Genomic DNA, 26,016 nt, shown 5'->3' on the forward strand with positions numbered 1-26,016 from the left:
ACACTGAAACCGCCAATAGGACTTGCATAGGTGAAACCTATTGGCTTTGCCAATGCTTGTTTTATTATGGTATCTAGAATGTGGCTGAGGGTTCTACATAGAGACGGTTGGAGAGATCAAGAGCTGGAGGGTGGATGAGGCGTTTCTCTCTGTGAAGCTTCAATAAACCTGTTCAATCTGCTACCGGGTGTGATACTTTTTACCTCTGGTCTCTTGAAACCCTTGGGACCGTACCACAATTCTATAATATCCCTCTCATCTTCCCACCTTCTTCTGCTTCTACTGTTCAGAATCTTTTGGATCCTACCATTTGGAAAGGGAAGTGGTAAAGTCAATAAAGACAAACCTCTGTAACAGAGGTTTCCAACCTTTTGACTTCTGTGGACGCCCACTTTATCATTACTGAACCCAGGGACTCCCAATGAATCAATATTGGAATCCGGAGACCCCCCACTGAGTCATTACTAAAAGCTGTGGACCTAATCTGTTAATATTATTTAATTTTCTAAGGAGTCATAGACCCTCTGAGGAGGGTTCGTGCACCCTATGGGGTCCCCCGGACTACAGGTTGGGAACCTCTGCTCTATAATACAAGCTAGGTGGATTTGGGCTTCATTCTACCTCAACTGAAACCTGCATACACTTTTTACAGCCCCCCTTGTAGAAAACCTTGGATCTGTAGGGAGATCTCAGCACCTTTTGTGCTGGTCAACAGGAGCTCAGATCAGGCAAACTGCTCACTGATGCAACACTACATTCATGTCTCTGGACATAAAAGGCCTGAGGAATAACTGCCCAAAGCCTTTGCAGAGCAGTTTGCAGAATAAATATGCAGAATAAACATTCTGACTAGCCTTACTTGGTCATCTGGACTATGATTTGCTCCGAGGTCGCTGCCTGCTAAACATTGTGCAGATGGACTAGTCAAAGTCTCCATGCTGTACAACTAATGCCATAAACCATGAAAAAAACAAGTGTAAAGGGAAAGGGAAAGGACTTGCAACCTTTCACGTAGCAAACAGGATTGGGTGCCAAAAAGGGACAATTAAAATGCAGTTATGCTTATGCCACATAATCTTGGTTCAGGAATTGATTATGGGGAAATACTGGAGAAAAAAGGGGAAATAGGTGGGGAAGAGGTATGACAACACCACCATCACACAAAGCCACGACCCCAAAGAAGTGAAACCCAACGACCTTCTTTCACCCCGCAAGCCTTTTAAATGCAGGCTCGGTCAACAAAAATCACGTGAAATAGCCAAGAATAAACAAACTGTGTAGAACTCCCGGAAGACAATGTGAATATAACATACCCCGGAAGGAGATCTGGTTTACCCTCCGCACTTGTAATCTGGTCCTAATTCTGTGCTTAATTTGAGCCGGTGGTTTCCGGTGCGGGGCACCGGCACTTATTTTTGTGCTTCAACCATTTACTGCGAGCAAAAGACACTAATGGGAAAGACGGAGGAAGAGAAAATCGAAAGAACGTCACAAAGGGAGAAAGCATAAAGCTGTAAATGGATTAAAGCGGCCCGAGATGGCTATAGAATTACATTCCCTCAGTATTCTGTGCTCACACATTTAATTGTAGAAGCCGCGTGTTTCAGAAGAGAGCTTTGGACACCGGCACGTTTTTATTTACAAACTGAGCACTGCCCTAATTATTATAGTTGAATTCCTTGGACAACACGAGCCTCTCAAAAGGGAATAGTAGCAATGAAAAGGCAGCCTGTCCTTGCGTCTTACTGCAACAACTCAGCACTAAATGAAGGTCTCTCTAAGCTCTCTGCTTGCATTCGTTGTATATGGTGCCACGTTCACCAGTGCTGGCATCTCAGCGGATCAGTCTCGGAATTCAAACTGTGAGTTTACACGATGATGGACCCACTGTTATCCATCGTTCCCTCGACCAAGGGGCAGCCTTTCAGCATGCCTCTTGTTATCGGAGTTGCAGTGGGCCTCTGTACGAGCAAAGGGCCTAGCAACCTTTCCAGGCGACCTGTGTGTGACATTGCCTCGGTCCTCGCTGTACATGAACATATTATTGCCATTTCTACAGTAACATTTGAGTAAAAAAGGGACTGGAGACAACCAAAACCTCCGATCATTACAAGGAACGTTAACAAAGAGAGCCTTGGCTCTGAGCAGCAGGACCCTGCATTGACCCCACTTCCTGCAGCGAGCCACGCGTGGGCGTTCTCTTGCATCCTTAACTCCCCCCCCGATAAGGCTGAGATGGGCTGGCCCATCGCGTCCTCCATGTGGACAGCTCGGCTCCCAGATCTGATCGCAGAGATAGAGGGGGGGCGGGCGAGGCCCTGGAGTCGCCGTATCACACTGCACAAGCTGGGGCGTCTGCAGCGAGGAGGTGACATGCCGTGGACCCTCTCCAACCCCGTCTGTCTCAAGTGTGCCCTCAGGGAGGATGCTTGGAGGGCGTCTAGACATCCGGCGTCCAGCCGCTGCCAAGCCATGCGCGCGCCCCGAACCGGTTATTTGGACGAGGGCTCTTCTGTCCGCAGAAGAGGGCTGCGTTTCATTGTCTTTGTGTATGGGGTCGTCCTGCATTATCTGCGGTTATCTTATGCCGTAAGCAACTACTTACCAAGTGCCAAAACCGCCTGAGAACTAAGCCCTTCCACGTCGCGGCAATTGAAGGTGAACTCCGGATAAACACAAAATAACATATTAGAGCAAATATTATTTCCCACTCCTGTTTGACAACAAAGGTTATATTTTTTCCTTAAATTCTTGGCACTTTAGATTAGAGCGTGGGTTGAAGGCAGAAATCGCATTAAAGCGCTGCCTGTTTTGGGGCTCGAGGGACCATGAGGAACTCATGTTGATCCAGTGCTAGGCCCATCTCCGTTGGCCACTTCTGACTCCTGGCCCGGTAAAGATAGGGCAGCTGACCACAGGTATCTTGTGAACTCCTCTTTTATCACCAGGAAATGGCACAGAAGAGATAGCTGCACTACCACAGCACGTACTAGACGTACTGACAAAACACCACTCTTCTGTGCAACCAACACAGCAGCAAAGGCCAAACAGATGAGACGAACGACAAGAGTAACAACAGTACTCCGTCACCACCATGTCACACAGCATACACTATCAAGGCCAGCCTGATGGTGCTAGCCCACTCCCAATAACATTTGAGCACACACGTGGACCCAGGACCACTGGAGCAATCCTTTTTCTTTGTAGTCAAGGATGTGCCACAATTGCCACATAATCCATTTACTGCATAATTTGCAGATTTTAGCAAAATATTTTCTGGCACAAACAAAAATACTAAATCAGGAGACACGGAAGGCAGCGCAGATCCTGACACATTGCTACATTTACTGGCCTCCTTTCACATATAGATTGTGTATTTGAGCTCTACACCAGGGACATTTGCTCAAATGGCTTTAACACTCCCAAATGTTGGACTTGGGATAATGTTTTTTGTGAACAGCTTATAGAAAAAAAACTTCATATTTATATGCGAATCAAACAGATTAGAAATAATGGCTCCTTTGTTAAGAACATGTTTTACAAATACAAATTCATGTACACATTGCAGTGTTCTCACAGGAGACATCATTTCGAGAGATTACACATAACACGTCACGACATACTAACAACCACCCACCCAAAGCACAGTCGATATATCAGTTTATACACATTGATGGGCATCAGTCTCTCACCATGAATGCAAACTGACGAGGTACTCCCTCTGCCTTTACTCGTTACATTCATCCCAAAGACGACTATTAGAGGATGAGCCTTGCCCCAATCCAGCCGGCACATACCGAGTGCTCCCAGTGGACTGGAGGGCCACTCAGACAGACATCAGACCTTTGCAGACAGCATCCCCAAGTACATTCCGAGTCCATGCTGTCCCCTGAGCAGTCATATTAGACTAACTGAAAACACCAACCGCACAAACATAAAAAATGTGAAACTGAAACTATTTCACTCTGAAACAGCTAATTTTACAAATGTACTGCACTTTTATTAAAATCAAAATGTCTGAAAATACAACAGCAAACATAAGAATTCAGGTATGTAATGATGTTTAAAAAAGTTATGTGAAAGAGTATTTGAACTGTATATGTGTGGTGAGATTTTAGGGAACCACTTATGGTACAGGGTACACTTTGGGGGTTATTCTAACTTTGGAGGAGGTGTTAATCCGTCCCAAAAGTGACGGAAAAGTGACGGATTTACCACCAGCCGTATTACGAGTCCATTATATCCTATGGAACTCGTAATACGGCTGGTGGTATATCCGTCACTTTACCGTCACTTTTGGGACGGATTAACACTCCTCCAAAGTTAGAATAACCCCCTTTGTGTGTTTAACAGTAAAGGAACATGCAATGCATTGGAATTAAATTGTTTCTATCCTATGAATGTACAGCTCTTATATGGTGCTTCTATTCCATATTTATTGCACAATAATATGAAGCGAATTGATCAACGAGAGCCCTGAAGAAGCAACAGGATACCACGTAAAATATGCTGACTTGGCTCTGGTTTGGCTCATGTAGCTTAAAATATAAATTAGTCATTTTCTGCATAAAACCTAAGTCTCAGCCCATAAAAATTGTGTTTCTGATTGTCAATTGACTTTGGCTTGGTCTATGCCTTATACAATGAGCTATTCTTAGCATAGAATTTGAGTTCATACTTTAAAAGAATATTTTTTCATTGTAAATATGTAATGATTTTTTCTAATAACCAATCTGTTTAGCTATATATGTCGAAAAATAATAAAAGGATATATTCTGAATAATTGTGAAATATTGGCTTTTATTGTATATTATAAATCGAGCCTGTGATTAGATTTTGAAATAACCTATTGCTCCCCTTTAGTTAAATATGTTTTTATTTTTAAATATTTTTATTGCATTTTAACTTTAGATACATTTCCAGTGCTTACAGTTTCAGGATATATTAGATCTATTACACTATTATCACACAAATTAACAATAAAAGCTTAACTGAGGTCTCGTCATATTACTTTAAGGAATTTCAAGTGTAGTTCCTACATGATCCCTCTTACCATGTGTGTTTAATAAGCTTGTGTCCTGGGTTAATAGTGTCCATTTGTTGTGTCTTGTGGTTTTTACTATGGAGGGGGGAAGCCCAGTTTAGTGCAATCAGTGGTGTTTGGGTTCTGTAATCTTGTGTTCCTGTGTGGGGCCCTAGAACCGCACTGGGTATTCACTGTGGGTCTTTTCTGGTGAAGGAGGTGGGCGAGGGGGTGACCATTGGCCAAAGTGTTTGACTCGTCAGACCTATTCGTAGTGTAGGGATCTGTTAGGTAAAAAAGTGTTTGTCTTAGGGTCACCATTTGTTTCGGTTCATGGTGGTTTCTCGTCACTTTTGGCTTCCAATCTACTTATTAGGGTTTCCCAGACCTCGCTACCATTAATTCTGCGCTAGCCCATCTCCGTGTCATGTTGTGCCATGTTTTCAGATCCGGAGCAGAGGCCGATTTCCAGTTCATTGCTATCAGTCTTTTATACATTACGTATGCTAGGTCTGTGAATTTATGTAAATGCTTATGTTTCTTGTCTCTCTGTCCTAGGCCCAGCAAGCAGGATTTAGGGTCTGCTGTGAGCACCAACCCCGTCAGCTCCGACACCTTCTCCGCTATCCAACTCCATTCCCTGTGCACCTGCGCACATTCCCAAACCATATGGTAAAAGTGTGCTAGCGGGGCCTGACATCTTGGGGAGGTTGGGTCAGAGCTGGGGAGCATTCATTTAACCCTGGCTGGTGAGAGATATGCTTGATGTGTATAATTAAATTGCGTGTAGCGAAACCTGGGGTTTCTCGATACCTCTTGTGTGTGGTGTAGCACGTTTGGCCATTCCTCTTGCGAAATCGGGGTTGGGAGGACATCGTTCCACCATATCCCAGTATTTTCTAGGTTGGGTGCGGGGTATTTGTTCAGAGTTCTGTATAGGTTCAACACTACTTTCGACTGGCTGTCGTATTGTAGCATGTGGTGTAATGCTAAGGAGATCGCAGGTTCTTGGTACCCTGCTAGCCACATCGTCTTGATGGAGTGGCATATGGCATAATATGTCACGAACTGCCCAGGATTTACTGAGGAGAGATCCCGTATCTGTTCGAAATACATTAATTTCCCTTCTTCAAAGCAGTCACCTATCGTCTCTATGCCCGCCTCCGTCCTGGCCGCTAGCGAGCGTTTTCTTTCTCCTCTTTCCCAGCCAGGAAGTACGCTCAGCTGTATGAGAGGCAAGTAGGGGAGCGCGCTGCGGCCATTTTGAATATATCTCTTCCAGCATGCATGCGCCACTAGCATGAGTGGTTTGTCGGACACATCCTTCGGAGTCCTGGTGGCCAGCCAAGCAACCAAGGGTGCGCCGCACAAGTACGTCAGTACCCATGCCGATTCAGCCAGTGGGGGCCTATGTATCCAGCTCAGTATCCACTGTAGCTGTGCAGCCGCGTAGTAAGGTTCAAAATTAGGGGCGCCCAGACCGCCCTCAGTCACTGGGCGCTGCAGTGTGGAAAGTGGAACACGCGGTCTGCCCCGCCCATATGAGTTGCAACAGGGCCACGTTCAGGTCGCGGAAGTAACTCCTAGGGATCAAAAGCGGCAGTGCCGCAAAGTAGTATAGTAGCCTAGGTAGTATCAGCATGTTTGCTATCGCCACTCTACCCATCAGTGATAGCGGTAGTTTACACCAGAAACGTAGCGACCCTTTTATGGAGGCTAGTGCTCTCCCCAAGTTTCCATCTCTAAGGTCCTCTGATCTGTGATATATTTGTACCCCCAGGTATTTGAATCAATCGAAACACCATTTAAATTGCCCAGTCAGGGATGTACCTCTATTTGATAGTGGCTGTGGAGACAAGGGGAACACGCACGATTTTCCCCAGTTCACTACTAGACCAGATAACACCCCAAATTCAGTCAAAAGTGAAATTACCAGCGGAATCGTCTCGGTTCCCTTTCGCAAGTATGTTAAGGCATCATCTGCATATAAAGATATTATATGTTTCGCCTCATTCCTGAGTATGCCCCAGCTGTCCTCCATCATCCGCAGGCGGGTCGCCAGTGGTTCTATCGCTATTGCGAATAGCAAGGGGGACAGGTGGCACCCCTGTCTGGTGCCTCTGGCAATCGGGATGCTGTCAGATACAACTCTCCCCGTTTTCACGTGTCCTTGTGGTTTGGAGTATAGTGTCTGCACCCATTGTATATATTTGGGGCCTATTCCCATTTTCTGCATGGTGGCGAACAAGAAGTACCACCCCAGCGTGTCGAATGCCTTCTCAATGTCCAGTGAGAGCACCATTTCTTCAAGCGCCCCCGGTGGAGTGCCCCCCATCACTCCCAGTAATCTACGGATATTTAGAAAAGTGTTGCATTTAGGGATGAAGCCATTTTGGTCGTCATGTATCAACGTGTGGATAACGGGCGCTAGCCCATTAGCCAATACTTTGCCCAGGATTTTACAGTCAGTGTTTAAGAGTGATAGTGGTCTATAGGATTTAACGTCCATAATGTCCCGTCACTTCTTGGGTAGGACCGCTATCATGGCTTCTCTGTGTGGGGGGCAACGCCTTGTGGTTCCAGGCTTCCTCATACACTTTCAGCAGGTGAGGCTTTAAATAATTTGAATATTTTGCGTAATATTCTAGTGGGAGGCCGTCTATTCCCGGTGCCTTATTCCTGGGCCTCTGTGCTATTGTTACGTTTAATTCTGCTACACTCAACGAGGCCTCCAATTTCTCAGTGTCTCCCTGAGACAATTGTGCCAATTGGGATCCTGCCAGAAATGCGGTGAGCTGTGTAGGCGTACAGGCTGCTCGCTTGGCGTAGAGGTTCGCGTAGTATTCCCTGAACGCCCCATTTATCTCCTTTTGTGTGGAGGCCATCTCTCCGTTGTCTAGTTTTATGGCCCCTATTGGAGATTGTTGTCGGTCTCCCTTGAGGAGCCTTGCCAGCAGCCTGCCTGACCTGTCTCCCTCCGACTGCTGCCGCATCAAATAATATTTGTGGTCGTGCCTACGGAGGCGAGTATCTGCTTCTTTATATTTTGAGCGCGCCTCTTGCAATACGGTGTAGGGTGCCTCCTTCCGTGCCACCGCTGTTTCCAGCGCTCTCAATTCCTTCTCTAAATTACTGATCTCCGAGTGTAAAGTGCGCCTAACCCCCTAAGTGGACGACATGCAGTAACCCCTGATTACCACCTTATGTGCCTCCCACTCTGCTGCCCTTGTGCTCGCGGAGTCTGTGTTGGTTTCCCAGTATTGCCTCAGCGCCGTGTCCAGTCCCTCTGCGTATGCCTGATCTTGGAGTGCTTCTGGCTGTAAACGCCATGTGGGGATCACTGATCGAGTTCGGCCCCATTTTAATATCATTTTGAGCGGTGAATGATCCGATAGTGTTTTAGCCAGGTACTCTGACTCACTCGACAATGTGCATGTATCTGCGGAACCCCAGATTATGGGCCTGATTCTAACTTTGGAGGACGGTGTTAAACCGTCCCAAAAGTGGCGGATATACCACCTACCGTATTACGAGTTCCATAGGATATAATGGACTCGTAATACGGTAGGTGGTATATCCGCCACTTTTGGGACGGTTTAACACCGTCCTCCAAAGTTAGAATCAGGCCCTATGTCTATTCTAGTATGCACTCCGTGGGGTATTGAGTAGAATGAGTATTCTCTCTGTTGGGGGTGTTGCGTGCGACATACGTCATAGAGTCTCATATCTTCTGCCCATACCTGCAGGGGGCTCTTAGCGCTTCTATTTGTTATACCTTTCTTGGGGGGGCTTGATCTATCCAGCGCTACATTCGGTAAGCTATTAAAATCACCTCCCCATATGGCCGGGGCTGCAGGGTTTACTAGTAGTGCCGGGGTGAGTATCTCCAGAAAAGCCACCAGTGCATTGTTGGGGGCGTAAATCCCTATGAGCGCTAAATGCCTCCCTTCTAGTTGTCCCTCCACTATTACATATCTGCCGCCTGGGTCTACTTTATATGAGGTTCGTGTAAACGGGACTCCGCCTGCTATCCATATCAGTACCCCCCCTAGCAAACGCTGAGTAAGCTGTGCCTATTATCTGCCCGCCCCATTTCCCACGGATTTCCTGCAGCTCAGGTTCCAGTAAGTGTGTTTCTTGTAGGATAGCTACGTAAACTCTCTGGCATCTGAGATGCGCGTGCACCTGCGCCCTTTTGCCCGGTGTGCCCATGCCCCTCACATTCCACGTAATTATTTCATATTGGTGTGCACGTACAGTCGTGTGCCCAGACATGTGTCACTGTATGGTCTATCTCCATCTTGCACTTTACAGAGTGTGGCTTCCTTCTGGACTCCCCCCCGTTTCGCCAGGTGTGTATTTAAGACTGACATCCACAATGGTGTTTCCTGTTCTCTGAGGTGACCTATAACAAACCCTTTAGCTCCCCAAACCCCCCCATTCTAACTATTTCCCTTATCCAACTACTAACACTTAGTGAAACACCCCGTACTACTATGTGGTGAGGTCTGTATCCGTTCGAATACCTGTGGGGGAGCCATTTTGATATCAGATGTGGCCCTTGTGCGGAGCTCACATCCTTCCTCAGACCTGGTCTGCGGGTATGTGCATATATAAGTGTGGGCACTCCTGATATGTTGTGTTGTGTCGTGTTAGTCACCCCCCTTTTGTTTGCCCGTAGTAATTGATCAACGAACACAGCGGTCGAGGATTAATCTTTCAAAAGATACTCTTTATAGCCAACACGGCTGGCGATTCGATTCCTGTTGCGGTTTCTTCTGTACCCCAGTCGCTCGCTGCCCTGTCGGGACTGAGGTATCCGGTGTGTTATTATCATTTACAGTTCATCTGCAGTTCTAGGGGTAACCTCCGGGCCCCGGAGCGCATCTGTAATCGTGGAGTCCGAGCTGGCCGATTCCGAATCCGAGCCCGCCGAGGGGCCCGCCCTGAGTGTCTCAAAAGAGTTCTGCATTAGTAACGGAGTTTCTTTTAGCACTTTTGCTCTTTCCTCTGCTGCTTGTCTCTCCGTGGGCTATCCCTTGTGGCGTCTCTTATTGTGTTTTCTCGATGTGGAGGGCATCCATTCCTCCTCTTCATTCGCTCCTTCATTAGACAGTGCTATGCCTTTGGCATGCATCCAGGTCCAGGCATCTTCGGGGGATGTGAACATATGGATACGTTCTTCTGTGATCACCCTTAATTTGGCAGGGAAGAGAAGAGCATATTTAATGTTGTGTTCCCGGAGCCGTTGTTTAATTTTCATGTAGGAGTTCCATTGTTTCTGTACTTCTTAAGTGAAGCCTGGGTAAGCATGGACCACTGATCCCTCCTGCCGGAATGGGCCTTTGCTGCGAAATTGCTGCAGTATCAGGTCTCGGTCTCTATAATTCAGGAGCCTCACTATTAATGGTCTGGGAGGTTGACCCGGTAGTGGCGGTCTACCCGGTATTCTGTACGCTCGTTCGACAGAGAAGAACTTCGAAGGGGACCCGCTCAGTACTTCTTCAATTAGCCACTGCTCTATGGTTAGTTCAGAGTTCTGTTCTGGTGGGTGCTCAGGGAACCCCACAAAGCGAATATTATAGTGCCGGGATCTGCTTTCTGCTTCTTCGGTGCGCCTCCATAGGATCTTCACCTCTGCGTCCAGGCGCTGGATTTGTTTCTGGTTGTCCGAGACCATGGGGCTCGTCTTGCTCAGGGTATCCTTGGTTGTTTTCACCCTCTCTGTCAAGTTCCGATGATCCACTCTGAGTAGGTTTAGATCTTGTGATACTGTGTCTATTTTTAGTTCTAGTGAGGATTTAGTGTCCATGATTGCCTGTAGCACTTTTTCAAACTGTACAGAGTGGGATTGGAGTGTACTCTCCAGTGATTGCAAGGTTAGGATTTGCTGCTGGTCATTGAGCGACGGGCCGGGTGCGGTTCGTTCTTGATTTTTTTGCTGACTTGGATTTCCCGGCCATTGTTTTTCCTCTTATGTAATTCCCGCAGCCAGTTAGAAACAGTTAGATTATGCGTTTCCAGAGTGACGAAGCGCCCCAGGAGCTCCAATCCTCCTTACGACGTGGTATGCCTTGTTGAGGCCCCTATGTCCTGCTTCTGGTCCCTCTTTGTCTATTCTATCTGTAGGGGCTTGTGCTGGGTCAAGTATAGCTGTTGGGGGGGATCTTGGTGCTGCTAGTTGGGCGTTCCGGTCCCGGGGTGAGTGCAGGTGCCCCTTCAGAGTGTCTACCCTGCGCTGAGCCCCCGGAGGGGGGGGTTCAGGGTGATCCTGGTGTCCGCACTATTCCTCCACCGATATCTCCCCCGTGCGTGTCTGCAGGCCCCAGCCCGTGCAGCGCAGGAAAATCTGACGAGGGCGATTGTGCAGGGGGGAGGAGGGGGAAGGGGAGAGGGATAGCCTCCTAGTTGGCTGCCCCCCTCGGCTGTTTTGTATCAGTTTACAGTGTTGCGCCCATTGCCTTCTTTTCGCCCTGTTGTCCCCGCGACCCTTGGTGGAGGAGGGGAAGCAGTTGTTTGCCAGCCTCCCGTGGTGGGGAGGCCTGTCCCACACTGCGTTTGGGTGCTTCACCCTTGGCTCGGGTGAGCGTCCACGAGGCTCTGTTTTTTGCCCCCTGTGTGGTTCCTTTAAAATTTCCTCGCGTCCGGGCCGACTGCAGTGCCCGGACGCATCACCATCATCCCGCCGTGCCCCCTTTGTGTTTGGTTTGTTGGGGCGGTCCGCCCCTTGCGGTGCAGTCCGCCGGCTCTCGCCGCTCCGTGTGGCTGACTAAAGGGAAGAGGGGGGGAGGAGGGGAGACGCAGCAGTGAGGGGAGAGGCCGCCCCGGTGCTGGGGCCTCAACCCCGAGGTCCCCCTCACCCCAAGGGCCCCTGGCCCCTTACCTCCACCGCTCTGGGGTGTTCTTTTCTTTCGACTGAGGCTCAGGCCTCCAGGGCGCCGCCATTTCGCGGCTCCATGGCTGTGCCTCCGCTCCGGCACCTCGATCGGCTCCGGCTCCCATGCGGGCTCGAGCAGCCCCGCGGATCCGTATGCCACCCGGGGACCGGGTGTACACTGCCAGAGATCAGTCTCCCTTTTCGGGAGTGCCCTGCAGGATTATTTCTTCGGGTCCGAGCTCCTTGTTAGGCATTCGACTCGGTCGCCATCTTGGCTCCTCTAGTTAAATGTGTTATTAGAATTTGTTTTAGATTTAGATTCAGTACTAGGCGTGGGTTTAGGATTAACTTTAGATTAATTCAGAGCGTATGGTTAGCATTACTTTGGAGGCCAGGGCACAGTGTTAAATTTCATTTTAGGATTATTTTAGTTTTTGTTTCAGAGACAGGGTTAGGTTTCAGCTTCAGGTTAGCATTAGGCGTACATTTAGTGCCAGTCTCATGCTCGGGGCACAATGTTGTGGTTGTTTAATAGATACCATTAGGCTTAGGCTAGGCATAGGGCTACTGTTAGGCCCAGATTCAGACCTCAGCAAAGACTAAAGGTTACCATTATGTTTAAGGCAAGCAGTAGGCTTTGGGCGAGCCTTGGTTTATTGTTCATTTGTTTTTATGCATTTCAGGTGTACATTTTTAGGATTATAGTATTAACCAGCAACGCTGGAAATAGGGGTGTGAGAGGTGCTACAGCTCTCCCAGAAATCTTGAAACCTTGTCGTGTTTTTTTCAGTGTGTTGCTCATACTTAAATAGGAACTTATCTTGCAGATCATTGTATCAAGGAGCAACTATTTTTTGAAAAAAACACTGTTAATTATTCGATTACATTTATTATACATAGTTTACAATACTCTGCCTGCAAACAAACAACTTTTTATTTTAATTTTAACATTTCTGTAGATACATTTAGTTACATTTAGTTTCACATACATACTCTCACGGGTGTAATTGGTAGAATCCTTTCTACAGTTTACATTTAAATGAATAATACATTTATTTCTAAGAAATAGCTTGTTGAATTACAAAACAGTTTCCCCCAAATATTGCTATAAATACATACATTTTAAAAACGTTAGAAATATACACCCTCATAAATAACTAAGAAATCTTGTCATTATCAAATTTTAAATTTTAATTTGCCTTATCATTCCTGTATATGCTAATATATCTAACATTTTAATCATCCCAGCCCATTGTACGACTGTATAACTTGTTTAATTGTGGGACTGTGAAAGACTCCTTGAATGAGCCCAATAAATCTAGAGATAAGCATGGACATGTTCTAAATAAAATAACTAGAGCTTCTCTATGCCTACTGAAATCAAATCTCTTAAAAGTTGGTCGGATTAACTTTTTCTCTCCTCCAAAAACAACAGGCAGTCAAGGAGAATATGTTGTACTGCAGTTATGTCCTTTGCCACAAATATTTATTTAGTCTAATCCTTGCTTTTAAGACAGCTGTCCTCCATAGTGGGTCAGGTAATGCTTCTTCCTCTCTAGACTTAAAACTCAAACTTTGTAATTTAATGTCCCCTTAAAGATGGCAGTGGAGATGTTACCTACCAACCTATTAATAGCCACACTAAGTGATATTGTAAAATTACGAATACAAATTAAACTATTGCCAGTACATGGCTCTAGTTCCTGTATTGACTGAGTTGAAAGTTTGTGGCTGTCAAGGGACTTTATATGTTAGAATGAAAAGTGCAGAGCACAGTAATGTACTCTCAAGTCTCAAGCATGTAACTCAATTTCAATTCCTTGTGCCTGTATTATTGCATTCTCCAGGACATTGAATAATCTCTTTAAAACCAGGCTCTCCAACTTCAGCCAGCTCACCCTACTATCCGTAGATAGCAATTCGGCTCTGTATAGTGCCTGGGAGATTAGTTTCTCCCTTATTACCTTCTTTAAAGGTTCAATGAATAGACCTCCAAATCATGAGTTAAAACTTTTAAGGGCATTAGTTATGGTCATAATTGAGGTTTTTTTGAATCTCAAAATGAATAATCATTTAAGTTGTTGGCAAGTTGTAGCTCTAGATTTTTAAGGAGCTGTACTTTCTAGAGGTATATTATTTAAATACCAATCAATGTTCTTAGGTCACGAAGATAAAATCAGTCTTAGTTTCGCCGACATTTACAAGTAAGCTACTAGACCTACAGTAGTTAGTCTCCCAAAGTGTTAAGAATCTGTTGGAATCCTAGTGGCGTATAGTCCATTAGGATTAAGTTGGCCACATGCATTAAGCACAGCACATGCCATTGTAGGAGAAAAAGAATTCGTCTTGGACAGCATTTTAGGTAGATTGGAGATAAATAGAGTAAATTGCAAAGGAGCTAATAATGCACATTCCTTGCTGCAGACTGCTATATACAGGAATCTGAATACAGTGAAACTGCTGAATCATTGTAAGAAGGCCCTGGGGGATGTTTGAAGCAGCTTTCTATTGACCAGATCGAAGGCCGCCTTGAAATCCACGATCCATCCTAATTTTCCCACTAGCTTCACAGATATTATTGCTGCCATGCAGAGGACCATACAATGTTCCATTCTTGAATATTTGGGCCGAAGGCGCCTTCTTCTCTGGGAATAGGTCCTGAAGAAAAATCAAATTTTTCTAGCTGTAAAATAATAGACTTTGGATAGATCTTAAAAGGTAAATCTAGCAATGATATTGATGTATAATTTCATGGTATGTATCCCTCTCCTTTTTTGTGCATCATTTAATGATTGCGCTATCCATGAATCGGGCACCCCATGTGCAGTGGCCACCCATTTATCGAAAGGGCAAAGCCAATTTGCCCACCAAAGACCATTGGCCTTAAATAACACTGCAGGTAATCCATTCTGGCCACCTGCTCTGGATATTTTCACTTACCAAAAAACTCTGCAACCCACTGTTATTTGCTAACCTGAGCGTTGAGGTGATCCAGAGAAGTAATTATCTCGGAATTCACCAGGCCCCAGAATTTTGTTGCGTTGCCTTCATGGATGGCATTGTTCATTTCGGCCCAGTTTGATTTGAAATATTCTAATTTGTTGTGTTTTTGCAACAAGCTATATTTTCTTTTAGCCTCCTTAAGCTCCTTTAGTAAAGATTTGCTTTGGTCTCTCTTTACCGTATAGCATGTCATATTTACCAACCTTCTTTTTGTTTTGCAGTTAGCATCAAACCACCCTGTCCCACTCTGCACTTTATTTTGAACATCTGAGGGTTTGCAATTAGATGGTACTTTTAGATCCTGCATGACTGATTTTATTAATTGAGCAAACCATTTTAAATTGTACAGACCCCTTCCACCGAGGGGGAGCTCTTCCATTCTTATCGTAAACAGGATTTGAGATTATTTTGAGAAATTGAGACCCTCATTTTCTGGTTATTCACCACATTATATACTGGTGAAAATGATTTCTTAACTTAGCCTAGGTGGTTAACGATGGAATGAATAAATTATCTCCAAGTGAACGTAGAAATGAGGCACAGTGCCTTTTAATGTTGGGATGTGATGGGAACACATTTAAAGCTGGATCAAAAAACAAATCAAGCCAGTTGAATATTATTGTGTGCAGCACACTGCAATAATATCACAGTGACTTATTATTTCTCGTGCCATACACTTTGTTTTCAGTTGAAATTGACTTTCACATATTGCTAATAAGTGTTTTTTCATAGCACAGTAAGGTTATATATAGTACTGGCAAACATTGTCAATCCACATCATGCAAACACGCTCTAGAGAACCCCACAAAGAGCTGGATGTCCACCCAGTGTTCTTTGGTATGATCTATGAAGAAGCTCAGGGCTCTTTTGAGTTCCAAGTGAGGGAGTCTCTCCTATTCCTCATATGAGTGAGGCAGAGCATAGAATGGAGGCAGGGTGATGACCTGACCGATGTGGAATAGCATCACAACTTTCAGCAGGAAGGATGTCCGAGACCAAAGAATCAGTTTGTCTGGGAAGAAGGTAGTGTTCGGTGGAGTGACACAAAAAGCCTGAAGCTCACTCACATGCCAAATCCGCAAAGGACAGCTGTGAAGTAGCTTGAACAGAGTGCACATAAGAAGATTAAGGTCCCATTGAGGCAGTGGCAGCCGCAGTGACAAAAAGTGGTGGGCAGTACCGGGGGAAGAGGAAGGCAGCCTGGGGGAGAAAAAAAACAAAAACCACTTACCTGCCGGCTGCTACCTTGGTGCTCTTCTGCACCTCTTCTCTCATCTCCCGGTAGTCCAGAGCAAGGTTCCCAGTCTCCAGTGCCAATCCACATATTGCTCTGATGTTGATAATGCTATTTACCAGCATGAGAGGAGCACTGTGATTGGCCTGAGCAGTCTGGTTTGATGCTCAGTCAGGCCCTGAGAGCCTTTGCTTGGTCTCCACCCAGCTGTGCGCCACAGCTCGGTGGAGAGATCTAGGTGAGCATGTCAGTTTAGCCGTACTAAGACGGCGGCCAAACTGACATGCGTACTTGCAGCAGTGCCACCATTCCTTCCCCTGCTGTAGCTGCTGTCATTAGGATGACTGGCCCACCCTACCCTGGACTCGACTTAGCAAGGAAAAATATAATGAGAATAACTTGTGTTATTATCATTTTATTTTTCCTGTTTTCACTGCTGAGAGAGCAATGGGGTGATGCTCCTCCACCTTAATGAAGGAGCTGCCGCTTCATTGAGGCATTACAAAGGGAGAAGGAGGAACCATGTCTTGCAGCTCTTTCAAAAATTACATCACAACCTGTGACAAATAACGGGGGCTGATCTGGCAACTGTAAGAAGCCCAAAAGATAACCCTTAACTGTGTTCAAATCAAAGCCTTGCCAGGCAAAAGACAGAACAAAATAGAGAACTTCAAATAACTTAGCCTGGAGGGATTCATTCTGGCTTGTGCCGCACCAAACCACAAATCTGTCCCAGCGACAGGCATATATAGTCTTCATCAAGGGACACCTGGCTGCCAAGATGACATCAACAATCTTTGGAGGAAGGTCAAAGGTGGTCAGTTGTCGCCACTCAAATTACAAGCATGAAGATGGAAGTTAGGAAGGCCCAGGCAGAGAACCCTGCCCTGCTGCTGTGATAGCAGGCCCTCCCGGAGGGGCAGACTGATCAAAGGGCATGGGCTCAAGCCCATGAGTTCTGGGTACCACACTCTCATGCCCAATCTAGAGCTGCTAGAATGACTTGGGCTTAGCCAGTCCTGATCTTCTTGATGACTTAGGACAGGAGTGGTAGAGGAGGAAAAGGCATACCAGAGTCCAGAGTTCAACTCAAGGCAGAATTTGTCTTCGAGCGAGAGGCGCCCTGGAAACCCCACTGCACAGAATTGCTGACACAGTGCATTCTAGATGGTGGCGAACAGATCAGGCCAAGGTTCTATTTGCAGAAGAGATCTTGCACCACCTGCGGGTGCAACTGCCTTTCAAGATCTGCTGGGCAGCTGAGCTCGCCTTCCTACGCATTCAATGATCCTTCCAGGTGGTTCACCACCATAAAAATGCTGTGGCTGTTAGACTTGCTACTCACCTGCCAAAACTCTGCAGGAGTGATGTAAGTCTTCTCTCAGCACTGCCCTCAGCACATTAACAAACACGCGCTGGCAGCAGTCCCAATGGGGAAGGAGGTTAGGAAGGAGAGAGAAAGAAAGAAGGAACCCCCTGGTATCTTGTTCTCCGCAAACATGCACGATCAGGGTGTGGTCTGGGTGGCATGCACAGCTTCCTGTGTACGTGGCACATTGATAATCTACAAGTAACAAATGTTAGAGGTCAGTAGAGAGCTGACAACCCCCTTTCTCCTTTTTTAACACTCATATTACATGATTTGCTCAAATGCCTTTAACATGTAGCCCCTCTGAAGAGTTTAAGCAATGTGTTTTCTGTGTATCGTACTATGAGAAGTATAACAGCTCAATCGTGAATGGCAACAATGTCTCAGTGTCTCACAAGTTCCAAAGACTGCAACTGTGTTTAGTAGTCAATGAATTTAAATCGGTCCATTCATCCTCAAAACGTGCTGCATCTGTAGAAAAATATCATCCACCTTGTTTTGTAGTCTCTCCGTGAAGTCGAGGTTGTTTTCTGTCACAATCTGGAAGGGTGTATCTAGGCCCAGATCTTTTAAGAATTATGTACAGAAGTCGATATCTCCTTGGTCTGGAGTATAAGCAACTCTGCCTTTACGCGTTCCTGGTATGCCTTAGTTAAAATCACTGACCTTGAGGTTTTTGCTCAGTTTTGTGTCATCCATACACATCTCTGTCTTTCTTTCTTACAGGTGCCTTTCTGCTGAGCCCCCGAAGAAGAGCACAGGATTGGGCACTGGGAAGGGACAAACAACCGCAGGTCGAGATCTGGAGGCTGGGGAGCGCTGACTCAGGTAAATAGAAGTCTTCTCAAGGCTAAGAGATGAAGTCAAGCATGTGTATGGGGGTGGGGCAGGTATTTATACCAGCTTATCCACAAAATTACTGCCAGTCATGTGACTGGGCTGTAGTCCTGCAGGATCTTGTGAGATCTCACTGGACTTCCACAAAGCTAACTGGAATAGGTAGACCATCACTCTGGGGTCCTGGGGCCTTTTTACTAGGGGGTCAGGAGACTTTGCAGTTTGGGGGTTATTAAGTCAAACAAGATTTGACCACAGGGGCCCAAAGGGAACTTTAGTATGGCACCCCATTAAAGCTCAGGGGAAATACAAGGGATGCACATATTGGAAAAGCACTGGGGGCAGGACAACAAAGTACAGATGAGACAGTGAAGGGAGATGTTGGCCAGGGGTGCAACAGTGGCGGCACCGCCATTTATAGAGGAGCAAGGCCTCCTGGCACAGTGTTTGTGACCCCACACTGCCCTATTTTTTGCAGTACCACATGGCGGCGGTATTGTTCATGAGCACCTGTACCAGTTTCCCCTTGATGGATGGAAGGAAGGCTGTCAGCACCAAACAGATGTCCCTTAGCTTTAGAGGATTGATATGGAACCGGGATTCTGCCAGAGATCAGAGGCCTCTGATCTCCACCTCTCCCAGATGGCTGTCCCAAAACAGAAACAATGCATTGGTCACCACTGTCAGTGCTGGGTGGGGAAGGGAGAGCGGTCTGCCCCCACTCAAACATGCAGTCTTCTCTGAAATCTAAACGGAGAGGTCTCCTTGATGCTGGGCCCACTGGGACTTCAGATCCCACTGCAGAGCCCACATATGCTATCTAGCATGCTTGACTAGCAGGATGCAGGAGTCTATCAGTCCCAGCTGCGTCAGAGTCAACCTCTATGAAATCCAGGACCAAGGCTGAAAGATCGTAAGGGATGTCTCGACCAATCTGCAAAAGGAACTATGGAACTGTTGTGTTTGGCGAGGTAGGGCAGAAACTTGGGTTGTGCTAGAACCAGTTACAGGATCCGCTCTGAATTCATATGACTTTGGGAGGGAGATCGAGAAGGGTGGCACTGCCCCTGTCCCTGCTTAGGACCACCTGATGGGGATCCGTCACAGACATTTGCTTTTGACAGTCCCTACTGACCTTGAAACCTATAGTGTTTGAGGTTACATTCCTTGCACACTGAAGAAAATTGTTGAGGTAACATCTCAGAGAGACACGAAGAGCACTCTTGATCCGCGTCTGGAGATGTAGAAAGAAAGGACCTGACGTCAGCATGCAAGAGTAATGCCTATATGGACCTGCATGTCATTTCCGGGGTAGAATGGTGTCAGTGCAGAGCCGCTAGCTGTAATTTTAGCCTGCAAATGTACTGCTCAAAAAGTTTCCGGATCCAGTCTGACACCGGGGGAATATTCAAAAGTTGATGAATATGCAATTCGTAGTCTCTACCAGAAAGTTGTGTTTTACACCACACATTCTTAAACTTTACAGAAATACAAATTTTGAAGCACAAAGTGTTAAAGTTAGTTGCCCAGAATTACCTGATTTTAGTTAAGTGTCAAAATCTGGATTAAAGCCCAGTTCTTCAGTATTATAGAATGGGAAATGAGGGCCAGAAGTACAAAGCAGTTTTGCTGACACAAACAGCCCGATTCGAAGAATCAGGCTGTTCAGACCACAAAATTAATTGTGGTATGTATGAATCCCAAATTGTGATTTGGTGGCCAAATGGCGGACGCACCATGAAGAAGCTCAATGGACCTCCTCCGTCATCTAACTGCATCACCGCCCCAAGCCCTCCACTAAATGTGGTGGCTCCATCCTAGTCCTCTGGAAGCCCTTCTGGTGGAGGCTGACCTCCATCTCCAGGTTCCGGTCCTCTATGGGCTGCAGAGGTGGAAAACCTCTTCCTGTGCTGCCAGTGCGGTGCCTGCTCTTTGGTCCCGGGCCGAGTCAGTGCTGAAGGGCTGCTGAGGGGGCACATCATTACGTCCTGCCCCCCCCCCCCCCAGAGGGAGCTACAAGTGAGGCTTTGAACCCACAGCCTGCGGAGATGCACGGCCTGCCGTTCGGGCCTCTTAGACAAGGTTGGGGCCTGCAGCCCTCTCCCCCTTGCTGTGAGGCCTCATTAGTTCAGCACTTTGTTTCCCCTCCCCCCGCTAGAGGCCCAACTCTCAGAGGGCTGAGGACATAGAAGTGTGACTGCAGGCAGATGGGGGCCCTGGTTGGTCCAGCCTTTGCTCTGCATGCGGAGGCTGGCACCGGGGGCACCTAACAGGCGCAGCGGCCCTCAATCTCCCCTAGGCTGTGACTGCTTTGCTGGAGGCCCCACTCTGGGCCGCCATTAACTCTGATCCTGGACTGGTGACTCACAGCCCTTTAGGTGCCTTCATGGAGGCTGGGCATAGCTTTGGGAGGGCCCAGGCTGCTCATACTGCTGCTCCTGGAAAATCACACCATTGCATTGTGTCATGGTCTTCAAGAGTGGGACACATCTTTTGTCCCTGGCACAGCTGTTCCATTGTGGGTCCCCCTGGGCCCAAGAGCTCTACCTGATAAGGCTCCTGCTCCATGGATTCAGTTACCTCAGGAGATAAGACATCTTCCTGGGAAGAGAGGTCTGGTTTCTTTTGCTGTTCAGAGGCTGGTCCCTCAGTCCTCTTACCCTTTCTCTTGGAAGGTTGGGCCATTATTCCAGGCTCCAACACTTCTTTTTCACCCTGTGTTCTGCTCTGTGCTCTGGTTTTTACACACACCAGTTCAGGGATTCCCAGCATGGCTGCATGGGTTTTGAGCTCTACCTCAGCCCATGCTGAGGACTCCAGATCATTCTCTAGCAAACATTCCACTGTGATTGCAGAAGAGACCACTACCTGTTTCAAGCCAGTAACCCCTCCCCATTCTGAAGTCTCCATAGCCAAGGGATGGACTTTAGTCACATTGTCAGCATTGGTAACTGGATATGTTTGTCCAGCCAAATACTGTCCTGGGGAAACCAGTTTCTCTGTCACCATGGTGACACTGGCACCTGTATCCCTCAGGGCTTCTACCTTTGTCCCATTGATTAAGAGCTGCTGTCTGTATTTTTGCATGTTAGGCGGCTAGGCAGCTAGTCTGACTATATCCACCCCTCCCTCAGAGTCTAGTGTAGCTTCAGTGTGAACCCTGATTTGCTCGGGGCACACTGTTGATTCCAGCTGGATACTGGCTGTTCTAGTACTAACTGGAAGAGTGCTAGTGGGATTTGTCTTGGGACAGGCCATGTCTCCAGTTTGGTGTCCATGCTATTTACAGTTGTGACACCAGGCCTTCTTAGGATCAACGTTTTTACCCTTGTACCCATTTGTGGACTGTGAAGAGGCTTGGGGCCCACCCTCCTGAGCAGGTTTTCGGGCCCTTGTGAAGACTCTTTGTTTTTGTCCTTAGATGTCTCACCGCCCTTCCCCTGGGGAGGCTTTGTGACCCCTTTCTTTTGGTCACCCCCTGTGGAAGTCTTCGTCACCCTAGTCTTGACCCAATGGTCTGCCTTCTTTTCCAATTCTTGGGGAGACATTGTACCTAGGTCTACCAGATGTTGATGCAACTTATCATTGAAGCTGTTACTTAAAAGGTGTTCCTTCCTAAACTAATTATAAAGGCCATCATAGTCATGCACTCCAGTGCCAGTTATCCAACCATCCAGTGTTTTCACTGAGTAGTCAACAAAATCAACCCAGGTCTGGCTTGAGGTTTTGTGAGCCCCCTGAAACTAATTCTATACTCCTCTGTACAGAATCTAAAGCCCTCAATCAGGGTAGCATTCATGTGGTCATATGATTCTGCATCTTTACCAGAAAGTGTGAGGAGTCTATCCCTACACTTACCAGTGAACAGTTCCCAAAGGAGCGCTCCCCAGTAATATCTGTTTAACTTTCAAGTTGTACAAGCCCTCTCAAAAGCTGTGAACCACTTGGTGATATCATCACCTTCTTCATATTTTGAGACAATCCATTTTGGGATTTTCAGGATATCAGTATTCTCTCTGACCCTATTTACATTGCTGCCACCATTAATGGGTGCTAAGCCCATTTCTGCTCTCTCCCTTTCTGCAGTCAGGAGTTGTTGCTCCAAAGCTAACCTTTTGGCCATCCTTGCTAAAAGGATGTCCTCTTCATTGAGGCTGCCCCCAATGTTCCCAGAGGAGCTGGGTCCTCGGGATTCCTTCTTCAGGCGTTGTCGTGGAGGGGTGTAGAGGTCAACCCAGGGTGGGCACTTGCTCGCAATTGCCTGGGGACCCTCTCTTGCTGGGTGGACCACCTGGACACGGGCCGTGGGTGTCGGGTGCACAGGGTTCAGGACTCACGCATTCGGAGTGAGGTGACTTTGTCTTTTTCTCCTCGCCAGCACGCACAAGCTGCAAGGCAGCATGTATGTGCTTGGTGGGGGGTCCCCTAGGGTGGCATAATACATGCTACAGCCCAGGAGAGACCTTCCCTGGCCACAGGGCCCTTGGTACCATGGGTACCTTTTACAAGGGACTTACTGTGTGCCAGGGTTGTGCCAATTGTGGAAACAAAGGTACCGTTTTAGGGAAAGAACTCTGGGGCCTGGTTAGCAGGGTCCTAGCCCACTTTCAATCAAGGTTGGCATCAACACTGGGCAAAATGTGGAGGGGTAACCATGCCAACAGTGGCACTTTCCCATACTGTCATACAGATGTGAACTTTGGTCACTCTCATGAATTGTGTTGTGAAAGAATCAGCTTCAGATTCTTGCCTGCTGTGACAGGCAGCCACTCATGAGGAAAGAAGAAAAAGAGGTGTCTACTTCAAAGGAAGCAGAAACCCAACATAAAGCTTCAAAAACAGACTCAAAAGTACATCTTGATGTGTGCAAATGGACTATAAGAAAGGGAGGTTGAGACCCCAAATTTTGTCATCTGCCAAGCAGCCAGATGGGCTATGTGAGAAGGGGAAGCTCTGCAAGAGTTCTGTCTGGGACTAGAAGTGGGGGCAAAAGCATGCAGTCTCCCTGGTGAGTGAGAGAACAGCACACAGGAAAACCAAGACCCGCTTTCCTGGAGCCTGGTGCACCAGTTCCTGCCTGCTTGCTAAGACCAGTGTTGCCTGTGAGGAAGGGGAGAGTGTTGGAGGAAGCAAGGCCCAATGGGGAGCCCTACTGTGCGAAGTGTGAGTTTTCGGGTGTGCACTTAACCAGTCATTGTCCATGTTCCTTCTCCGCTCAGTGACCCCCGTATGCCAGGAGAGGGCTGTTGTGGATTAAGTCATGAGGTAAGCACTGTTCAGGACTGGACAGGTCTGTACCACTACGCTGCTGTGACACAATATACCAGAGGGGACTACTGACAAAAGTCGCTACTGTGAGAACTGCTAAGACTCGTAACTGTTTTGGTGTGGCACTGATTCCAGAGAAGCCTGCATCCATTCTATCCATCACCATGGCAACCCCGCATGCCCAGAGGGTCACTCAGTACCAATGAGGCTGCAGGATTCAGGCCGCTGCCCAAAGGAGAGACTGAGGCTATGTTCGGTGGGTTGGATCTGCACTGCAAGGGAGCTGCCCCTGACTGAATATTGAGGATTGCTGATTACACTGTGGATGAACTCGCACCCCCACTGGTCTCCGGTTGGGAAATGAAGAAAGGATTCCCTCATCCTGCTGAGTAAAGCCAACTTTCTGTGTCATTGAGATATGTTCTAACAACTGAAAGAGCCGCTGAGTGCTGCCGGGAGGGCCACAGCCAAACCGACTTCTGCAAGCACAGCAGGACTCGCTGGTGCTCACGCAGAGGGCACTCGCTGCACCTCTGAACTCTTCTGTGCTGCAAGAGCAGGTAAGATATGGATAACTCACTGATAACAGTGCTGCTGTAAGAGTCAAAGGGAAACTCTTGAGTATGGCCTAATAGTGAGAATTCCCTCAATACGGCCACCAGTAATGGCAGAACAACCCTGAACATGTTACACAAATGAGGGTAGGACAGGGATTTGCTTGACAACTACTAGAGCACTGACCTCTAGGAGATTGTGTTTTTGCTTCGGAATGTTGTATTCCTTTGCATGTGTAGAGTTAGAAATAAAATACTTTTTCTCTTATAAAAGCAAGTATTTGACTGGACAGTGATTTATTGTTTGTTCTGTTTGCACCTTGAGTTATGAGTAGTTTTCACTGACCTGTATCTACACTTCTTCACTGAGGAAGCCTTGACTCTTTGACCACTGCTACCACTGAGAGTCAAGTACAGAGGGGTACTTGGCTCAGTTGCTCAGAATCCATAGTAGGTCGGGCCCCAGGACATCAAGAGTAAAAGGCCTCAACATTCACGGTTGGGCTAAATAGCCCCTGCGTGCCCCGTGGCCAGGGGCAGCCCCTCCATTAAGGTGGAGGAGCAATGTCCCCCTGCTGCAAGTGCAGCACATGTGAATAATAAAATGGTCATAAAATGAATTTCTTACCATTTTATTTTTCACTGCTCCAAGTCTGAGCCTTGTTTGGGCATGTGGCCGCTGATGTTGACTGGCAGCAGAGGACTGGTGCTCACTCCACTTTAGAGTGTGCATGTCACTTTGGCCGGCTGTCTTGAGATGGGAAGCCTAACATGCGCACTTTAAACCTCTCCACCCATCTGTCATAGACAGCTCGGTGGAGAACAGGCTCAGGCCCCCAGTGTCTGAAGGAGCATCGAGGAATCCTGCTCCAGCCAGTCCTGGTGCTCCTTTCATTCTGCTTAACAATATCAGCAGCGTGAGAACAACGTCTGGATTGGTGTGGAGAACTGCTTCAGACCAGTGGCAATGGACTGGAAGCACAAGGGCCAGAGGAAGCGAGCCAGCGCATGCAATAGGTAAGTACATTTTTATTGTTATAGTTATGACTCACTGACCAGCACTGTAAGAACCTCGCACTGCCTTGTAAACACTGTTTATAACGAGCCATGACTGAGAGCTTTGGCGTTGACCTTAAAGGAATTGCTGCTCAGTGGGTCAAATAACTGACGTGCTTGCCACACCAGTTATTCAGGGTTCCAGCTGCCACTGCCCGTGGCCCTCTGAAAGGGGTTTTGACAGCAATAAACGTAACACAACATAACAACATAACTGTTCTCAACATAACACAACATATCTGTACTCAACATAACATAACACAACATAACTGTACTCAACATAACTTGATGGAACATAACGTAGCATAGCTTAACATAACACAACGCAACATAATATGACATAACATATAGCACAGCATAGCATGCCATAACAGACAAGAAATACATACTACAAGAACATATCATAACATTATTCAAAACAACATAACATAACATGGTATAAAATAGCATAACATAACAATATAAACGAACAGACCAGAATAACATAACACAACATAGCATAAAATAATTGACTGATAGCCAATAAATAATCGGCACTTAAAAAGAATGCAAGCACTTTTCTTAATAGGAAGCCTGCCAGCTGGGAATGAAGTTGTCAGTGGACCTTTTTTTAAGCTGGGTAATGTTCTCCCCTTTAGGAGTTTAGATGTCAGGGCTGTGTCTGGCTGCCTGGCTCCGAGTCGTGCCTGGAGTCGGGTTCACCTGAGCTCGCACCGTCCCGCCTGGTTACAGCAAACTAGACTCGGCTTGATTCTCTCCTCTCGCCTTCCTCGCTGCTTTGGCAATGTGACCAGA

General features: G+C 47.0%; 1 long non-coding RNA gene across 1 annotated transcript in view; it reads left to right on the plus strand.

The window, feature by feature from the left end:
* Window positions 1-26,016, plus strand: part of LOC138265306 (uncharacterized) — a 98,532-nt gene that overhangs the window by 29,424 nt on the left and 43,092 nt on the right. Inside the window, exon 2 of the long non-coding RNA XR_011199336.1 lies at window positions 18,233-18,334. This is a non-coding gene — a long non-coding RNA (uncharacterized lncRNA). The remainder of the gene's footprint in view (window positions 1-18,232; window positions 18,335-26,016) is intronic.

Source organism: Pleurodeles waltl, chromosome 11, assembly GCF_031143425.1.
Source record: "Pleurodeles waltl isolate 20211129_DDA chromosome 11, aPleWal1.hap1.20221129, whole genome shotgun sequence".
Classification (NCBI taxonomy): Eukaryota; Metazoa; Chordata; class Amphibia; order Caudata; family Salamandridae; genus Pleurodeles; species Pleurodeles waltl.